The sequence below is a fragment of the Pteropus vampyrus genome, unplaced genomic scaffold (assembly GCF_000151845.1).
Source record: "Pteropus vampyrus isolate Shadow unplaced genomic scaffold, Pvam_2.0 Scaffold102, whole genome shotgun sequence".
Taxonomy (NCBI): domain Eukaryota; kingdom Metazoa; phylum Chordata; class Mammalia; order Chiroptera; family Pteropodidae; genus Pteropus; species Pteropus vampyrus.
The window spans coordinates 5,869,806-5,879,431 of record NW_011888883.1 but is presented as its reverse complement, the minus strand read 5'-3'; positions in this window follow the sequence as shown (position 1 = coordinate 5,879,431).

The following is a 9,626-nucleotide window of genomic DNA, read 5'->3' as shown; positions in this document are numbered from 1 at the left end:
TCTAACTCCAATACTGCCTCTAGTGAAAGAAAATAGATATTAAACAATAAATATCATAGGTAAAGTATATAGTATGGTTGAATGTGTTAAATGCTTTAAATAAAATAAAGGAAAAAAAAGATCAGCATTAGAGGATCAGGAGAGCAGTTTGCAGTAATAGGATAGTTAGAGTAGGGCTCATTTAAAAGATAATAGTTTTGTAAAGAATTGAAGAAAGTAATATAATACTGATATTCTAATACTGTACTGCTATATTTCACTTATTTCAAAGAGTATCATATTTTCAATCACCGAATCAATTTAATGTATTAATAAAACATATTTCTTGTTATGGCTAAGACTGCATACAAAGCTCATAATAGCCTCTTTCCAAGGATTTGTTGCTCACAAGCCTTGTATAAGAGGATTACAAGTTAGTAGTAGAAGGATTTACAGTAATTCTTAGTGATCTGTTATTTATTTGTGATAAACCATTTTAAAAAATCACCGAGCTATTCCTTCTGCTTAAAAAAATGGTGTCTAATATTTGATGCATATAAATATATAAGATATACAATTAATGGAGTATAATAATAAAGTCAATTTGCATATTTTTAAACTTATAAAAATAATACATTGCATGTAGCCCTCTGAATTTGTGTTTCTGAGATTTACTTGTAGTATATATTTTTTTCACTCAATTTTATCTATGTCTAATATTTCATTGGGTAAGTAGAACAAAATTTATACTTTCTATGGCCAATAAATGTTTAGTTTCAGTCATTTGTGCAACTAAAAATAATAATGATGCTGGAAAAATCCTTGGATAGTCTCCTAGGGTAGGAGTGAAGTAGGTCAATACACCATTTAGAATAAAAATCATAACTATGAAAATAGATACCGAAGAATAAATTTACCAAAAGTTTTATAAGACCTTTCTGTTGATAAATTTAAAACCTTATTAAGACAAATAGAATACAAATAGAGATATGTACCACGTTCATCAATTGACATAAATTTCCAATTCTTTTAAAATTAATCTATAGATTACTGTGATTTCAATAAAATTTTTTCATAGTTTCAAAGACACTTCAACAGCTGATTATAAAATTAATATGAATGAACAAAAACCTAATAGCTGAGACACTCCTGACAAAAAAGACAAATAAGTTTGAAGAAGTTTCCTATCCAGACATAGTAAAGTTCAAAACCATCTTATTTTCATTATACATGATGATTACTTTTTTCCTTAAGTAGATGTATCCTTCTGGGGAAAAAAAAAATTCAGTATCAAATAGATGTGGACATCTTAGCCTCATTGTGTGTCAAAATTGCAATTACTATTAAAACAATATTTTTAGCATATAAATTAATTTTCTCTCAATGGGACTAAATAATTACAGAATAAAATTGTTGAATTAATTATCTGTATAAATTTTAATGATTGTTATCAAGGATAGTTGTTTAATTTCAAAGATGTTCTCATAGACTTTTCAGAATCTGTTCTCTGAGGTGATTGTCAGTTTCATTATTGTGTGACCTGAGAGATCTAAATGCCTTTGATCACACACCTAGAAATATGAGAGAAAGAATAAATTTTCTATAAAATGATGCCGTCTCAGTGGGAACTCTATCATTTCACCTGACTCCATGTTTTGATCTCTTCCCACCATAACTAGATCAGAGTTTGTAATGAAATATCTCAATTTCTCCTTTGGCCAGTCACAAATTCAATATAGTTGCTTAATAAAATCAATAACACAACAATTTGTAATAAACAAAATTTTCAATCAGAATACAGCTTCTGAATATATATAAATGCACATAATATGACACATGTTCAACTGGCTTACAAGAGAAACACAAAAAACAATGCTTCACTTAAAGGATTATCCATTATATATTTTACAATTTCTAGTATTAGTATTTGCCTTTTTTCCCTCAAAAATGTTACATTTTCATTTTATTTAATTACTTCCTTTAGGCACCCTTATCTAATCAGATAAAGAACTCATCACCCTCTCTTCGTATGATGCTAGCATCCAGTATCACATCTATCATAGTTTTCATTGTCCCTTGTTCCACCAAACTGTTTGCATGACTGTTTTTCATTATAAATTATAATCTCTTGGGAACATAGATGGAATCTTATTCATCTGTGCGCCACTAAGGGAAGATAGAGGGCTTTCTTCACAAGGAACATCAAATTTTTGGACTGTTATTTTCCCTGGCACATGAACCATAATCTATTTCCTTTTATAATCAATTCTTTCCCAGTTTCCCCTAGTTTTACTTCAAGATCCAACATTGTTGTTTTTTAAAAATCATTATGTGATCTTTTATTTCTGCCTATTTATGATTTTTATTGATCCATGCTACATTTACTTAAGGTTTCCCATGTGTCAAGCACGGTGCTAGGTACTATATATATAAACATAAAGAAGATGTAGTCTGCCCTTAAAGAATTCAAAGACCAGTTGGACAGAATACAAACACTAATAATTACATTGCAATGCAGTAAGTGCTATGATAGAAAAAGAGTGACCTGAAAATATATATTTAGTGACTGGTTCTGGCTACCTGAGAAAAGATTCAAAGAAAGGGGGATGTATGAGCTTAACAAATCGGCAGATTTTGCCAGGTAAATAAAGCAGGAAGCATATTATAGGAAGAATGTGTGCAAGCCATGTAGTCAAGAAAGGATCGGGCAGATCTAGTGAATAAGGAGCTACTCTCTGTGTGTGGAGCACAGAGCTAGAGAACCAGAACAGATCTTAGAAGCAATGTTAAAAAATGTATACTTTATCTGTGGCTACACAAATGTAGAAGAAATCTTTAAACAAAGCAGAGACATAATCAGATTTAACTTTAGTAACATCACGCTGGTTACAGGATGAGGATGGGTTTGGAGGTGAGGAAAGTTTGTGGTAAAAAGACCAGTTAGGAGCTTTTAAAATCTTCTAGAGAAAAGATAAGATGACCTTTCAAATGGTGGAGGCATTGTGGGGTTCAAAGATTAATTTGGCTTATATTAGTGAAATAGACTCAACCAAGTACAGTGAAAAGAGAAAATCAGTAGAACGAAGGCATTAAGGGTGATTTTCTGTTTCTTCTGTGAGACACTGAAAATGAGAAGAATCTCTCTAGGTTTAAATAATGTTTGGTGAGTCTAGGTAAACTGTTTAGTAGATAAATATACCTGGAATTCAAGAGTAAAGTTGAGATTGACTGATTAGAAGTTGTCTACTTGAACTGATAATTAAAACCATGAGAGTAGATGGAATCATCCACCGTTTATAAAGAAAATATAATGAAAGAGGAAAAGAGTAGACTTTAAGTCATCTACCAATATATAAGTAGTGGCCAGGGGTCGGGGTAAACCTGTGAAGAATTCCAGATAGAATAATCAAAATAATAAGCCATGAGAAAATAGGCCATCAAAACCTAAATGCTCAGATGAAAGAATAACTCAGTTAAATTTGTCAAATAAGAAACTGCCATAAAATTTAGAAAAGCCATTCAGAGCAATACAAGAGTCAGAGACTAGGTTACTGAAGTTTTAGGGGCAGGCATGAAAGACATAAAACTATTTTTCACAAGAATGATGCTGAAAGAAAGGAGAGCAATAACGGCAGTAGGTTGAGCAGAAGGTTAATGGAAGGCTTCTTTCTCAGCAACCTGAAAAGGTGCTAAAAAAGTACGTAAAATTGATGGTAGAGAATAGGGAAGATAATGAGATAAAATTCCTGTATAAATGATAGAAACTGAAATATTGGTATATTAGCTTCTTATTGATGCTATAGCTTGGTAGTTTACAACACAAATTTATTATTTTATAGGGAGGTCAGAAGTCTAAAATGGGTTTTAGGGGGCTAAAAATCAAGATGTCAGTAGGGCTGAACTCCTTTCTGAAAGTTTTAGGGGAGAATCCCTTTGCTTGTCTCAAGAATCTAGAGGCTACCAACATTCTTTGGTTTGTGGCCTCATCATCCATCTTCAAAGCCAGCTCATACCATACCATCTTCAAATTCTCTCTCTCCTCCCTCCTCCCTCCTCCCTTCTCCCTCCTCTCTCTCTCTCTCTCTCTCTCTCTCTCTCTCTCAATCTCAATTCCTCTCCACTGCTCCTCCCCCCACCCCCAGCTTCCACTATAAGATCTTCATATTTCCTTTGATTCTGAACCGCCCCTCCTCACCTCCCTCTTATAAGGATCCTTGTGAGTAAATTGGGACAACCCAGATAATCCAGGATAATTTCCTTACCTCAACATATGTAATTTAATCACATCTGCAAAGTCTCTTTTGCCATGAAAGGTAAAATATTCAAAAGTGTCAGAGATTAAGATGTTGACATTTTGAGGGGACCATTATTTTGTCCACCACACTGGGTAAGGGTGGAATAATTAAATTGGGACAGGACAATCAATTCTTCTTCTTTCAACAGGAGAGAAGGAGGCTAGAATGGGTGATGTCATATCTTAAATATAGAGGCAAAGTCAAGAACAGGTCCTATCTGATGACCACATTTTCTTCTTGACAACATTAGGAGGGTGATGTATGCCACTGACAAGAGAAACAAAATTTTGGAAAAGATACTATAGTCTGTTCCAGAGAACATGACTAGAAATGGGAAGAAAAGACTGTAAAGGAGCATTGCAAGAAGGTGAGGGGAGCTCCGATGGAGCTAGAAAGCACAAGGTTTTGCAAAGCTCATCATGGAGAATTATCCAGTAACACTTCACAGCCTGAGAATAGAACACAAGTAGTTGTATTCAAGTGATAGATGTCTAAAATGTGGCTATAGTTCGGGAAATAAGGACAAATGTGAGCAAGGATCCTGGGGAATATGCATATCATTAAAACCACTGATCCTAGCATTAGATTTGGCTGGATTCAGTCTTGTCCAATTTTGAAATTCTGTAAAACTTTATTTAATATAGAAGATATGTGTGTGTGTGTATGTGAGAGAGAGACAGAGACAGAGACAAAGAGACAGATTCCTAAGCCTTGGAAATGTAAATTCTAGGCCACAGTATTAACAAATCAATATCCTTATGTATTCTATTCAAACTACAAAATTATGTCAGTAACCTAAGTAACTTTATGGAAGTTGAAATTTATTTTTAAAAAATGTAGAATTAGGATAATTAGTAACTTCATCCTAATTTTTCTAGTATATCACATTTATTTAATTTTTTTCAAATTTGTTTATAACATGCTACTTAATTTTACTGAAAGTTTATTTAACAAAGTTTAAAACTAATCAGCAAATAGAGTTTTCCCACTGGCAGAGAGAAAAAAAATGTAATTTAATACATAATTATTTGATAATTACTTTGTCATCAGATATCTTTTATGAGAAATTTAACTCTATCTTCCATGTAATCAGTTCCATTTAGTTTAACTCTAGATCTCATTATTCTCATTTTATCAGTTAGAATTCATTAAAATATTATGCCAATTTCATTAGCACATCAAAACCCATCAGTCAACATTTTAGAAGGCTACAATCATTCCATTATTGATCATTTTACAGCTCAATTTCCCTAACTAGAAGTATGCTGATAAGCCTTTCCTCAAATATGAAATGCTTTTGTAATAATTTGTTTTTTTCCTTGAAATATCACATTATATTTTGTTTATTTAAATACTCTACCATTTGCCTACATTTCTTTTCTTGGCCTCATGAATGGATTTAGTGAATTTTGAAAATTTTAAACCACTTAGCAAATCAAATGCATATCAAAGTCACATAAAGAACTTTATAAAAATACAGATGGCAATGACATTAGCAAATGTTTTGAAGAAAAAGAATGCCACATTCAGTGCCCTGGATTAAGATTACTCTGATAGCAGTTGGCAGTGAGGAGAGATCAGAGGCAGGGCTTCCAGAAAAGAACACACTCTCCTAGTCGGTGTGCTAAGTAATGCAGTCCTGAGCCAATATGATGGCCGTATAGGCATGGCAAGACTATCACAGATGGAAGAGAAATATGTAAAATAGGTATAAAAGAAGCTGCCCTAACCATCTCATAGTTGTTCTGAAAACAATGTGAAATTTTAGAGAGAAAAATGGTTTGGAGAAGTCAGAATTCTCTACATGTCCAGAGCCCTCATATGATTCATGATATGAGAGTCCATTTTTCTCGGGCACTGTGCTTCACTTGGAAGATTTCATGAGAGGAGAGTCCATCTGTTACCACAAACTAATTCTGCAGTCAATACTCACAGACTGCTTTTGCAGTGTACTATTGATGCAGATTTTTATTATTTACTTCCTTAAAAAAAAACATGATCTACATATCATCCCTTTAAAATAAATTGTTTTGAGAAATATTTTTGTCTTGTTTAAAAATTTATATGTATAACAAACACCCAATACTATGCTCTAAGTCTGCCTTTCTTGGGAATAAAATTAGGTGCCAGTACTCATAAATTTTGATAAATGAGGAAAATGATAATTTTCATTTTTCTGCCATTCTATCCAAATGGATTAGTAATAACGTTAATAAAATTTAAAATTATGGTATAATATTAAAAGTATTCGATATTTAAGTGTGACATACGTTATTTTTACTGTTAAAGAATTAAAAAAAATGAAAACATACCAAAATTCATTGTATCCAAAGTTCATGTTAGTTTTTCATTAAATTTTCATGCAATAGAATTTTCTATCTTATCCCTTGCTGTTAGTGCTAACATCTGAGAGTAGCCTATTAAGTAACTGTGACTTCAGTAGTTTGGAACTAAATGAGATAGTAAAAAGAAAAGGAAAAAAAGAATTAAAATTATTGAACCATTAGTCAACAAATAATTAGTTATATTGGCAAACAACTGCATCTATAAAGTATAATGCCAAAAATAAATGGCTGAAGTAAGCGTGTTTCAGAGAATGTCAGTTGTAGGGCACTCATTGTCATTATAGTAAACAAAAAAAAAATAAAACCTTTTCCCACAGAAATAACCTATTATATGTTTGAACATAAATATCTGATAGTGCCATTGCAACAATAATGTGCAAAATAGCAAATTAGTGTTTACTTACCTATACACAAATTAATGATCAAAGAATTCAAGAAATTATAATAAAACAATATGCTTCATTTTAAGTTAATTTATATTAAAAAATATAAACATAAACTTGATAAATTTAGAAAGTAAGTTTTACATCTTGAATTTGTTTTACTGAGGGATTATCATTGGTTTCCTTTGACTAGCCTCTCCATTAGTGCATTTAAAAAATAAAAAATAAAAAATTTGACTAATACTTCCAGAAACATGTTTCTAAAATGAGTTTATCTGTATTCTATTTCTTCTATACAGTCAATAAACCAAAAGACCATAGTATAAAACGAGTCATAGCTTGGTACTCAGTTTGGTATCTGCAATCCTCGTTCACTGACAACTGTGTCTGCACCAACTTTTCCCAGTGGACTCCTCCTACACATTAGTCTCATAGGATGCTCACTGAAAGGAAGTTCTAGTTCAAATGTGATTGGGAAACTCATCATTCCAAAATAGTCCCTGAAAGTTGCAATGTTTGTTAGGATGATAAAGCCTCAAGAAAATCTATCTATTTTTTTAAGCACATAATTTCCCAAATTCACATATTATACATTCTTTTTTCATATGACCTTTGTTAACATTCTGAAGAAATCATGTCCTAGAGAATTCAAGCTGGTACATCCTTCTCCATGTAATGCTAAAATGTCTTATAAAAAAGTAAGTAGTTCGATTAACAGGATGCTTGGTCAACACAGAATCATAATATACCCTTACGGATATTGTCTACTGAATTCTTCTGGGAAAGATAGGAAAAAAGCAAATGCAAGTTAAATATGAAGGGAACCAAAATTTTGCCTCCCAGAAGCTGCCTTTTGGAATATTGACTTTCAGCTGTTTATTAAGAAGCAAGACTCAGAAATAACCTTTGCGTCTCTCCCTCTTTCCTGCCCAAGAGATTTAGACAGAGAAACCTGCTTTTTAGCCAGGAAACCTGGGCTTAATTGCCTTAAGAATTTTCACCCCAACATTACTCAGAAGGACTCCAAGTCTATTAGCCAGATCCCCCATGTTCCATTGTTTCTGAGTTGCCTAGCAAGAATTTTGCTGCAGTGTATGTTCCATTCTTCCTAAGCTATCTGTAAACGGCCCATTCTCACTTCGGAAATCTAATACCCCTTTTCCCCACTTTCTCCTTTGACCAAAATGTCTTATATACCCAGTGCGGCCTCACTGTCTTGGAATTTTCATTCCAAGCTTTCATTCCCCAAGCTGACATAATATAATTTTTATTTTCACCTGTTAATCTTTCTCTGTTAATTTGACTATTAGCCCAGCTAGAAATTAGAAGATAAAAAAAACAATTCTTTTAGCTCCCACAAACATCAACATAATTGTTTCTGTCAGTGAGTTACATATATCCACATATGCGTTTACTTACCTATTCAAAAAAATTCATTAAATTAATATTATTCACTTTTTCATATGTACCAACATTTGAATTTCCAGAATATCTGTGTTTATTTCACTGTAGTAAAACCCAGAAAAGCCAGAAAGGTCTTTCTGAGTTAGGACAGGATACCAACCATATTGAACTAACAAATCCTTTCTACATAACATGGCATAGACAGAGAAAATATGCCATGTGGTAGAATACGGCTTCATAGTGACATGGAAAAAGGGATCCAATTCTAGCCTCCTCCCCGAGCTGAGTAACCTTGTCCAACTGCTTCACTCCTCTGACCTCAGGTTGCACATATGTCATATGAAAATGACATCACCTATGTGGAAGGTTCTCTTGGAGATTAATAACACTTGTATAGAATAATAAACTCAACGGAACCTTGCTTAACAAACAGGAATGTTCCTTACCTCACTTCTTTTCTTATTTCTTACAGGTGATTCAGGGGAAACGAGGGATAGACTTTCTATAATTATTTTCTTTAAAATATTCCTTTTCTTCAAATTTTCTAATCTCGTGATTTATCTCCAGTATAGGAAAGAATCAGCAAAGACACTAAGGAAAAATAGCTTGAATCTGAAACATGATAGTGGGAAGGTTAGAGATTGTAAAGACAAAAAAGCTTGAAGATTTCCTTTATCCATGATTGTCCTTTACCTTCTGTCTCTTCAAGGTTTTTGTAAAAGGAAAATGTCTTTTAAGTACTTTATAATTTTTGACGTTTTTCCTAACACAATTTGGACATTTTATCAGTAATGGGTAGCTAATCACAGCAAACTATTTCTACTTGAGAACTGACAACCTATTGCACAGTTTGAATGTCTGCACTGACAGTGTGGGTGTTCATAATATAAAATGTAAATTAAAGTTAAAAAGTCACTACTCTTCACATCACACTGGCAAAAATCAAAAAGTTTGATAACATGATGTGTTTGCAAAGGTTGATATGAGCAAGAATTGGTACAACATAGGGAAGGTAATTTGGTAATCACTAGCAAAATTTGAAATGTATACTTTTGACCCGGCAATACCATTTCTAGCCATTTATCTTAAAGAAATACCCTCTTGAGTGCAAAACAAAGCATGTTCCAATGTGCAACAATTCTGGTTTTAACATAAAAGCCTAAAAACATCCTAAATTTCTCTTAATTAAGAACTATTTAGTTTGGTACATCTATAAAATA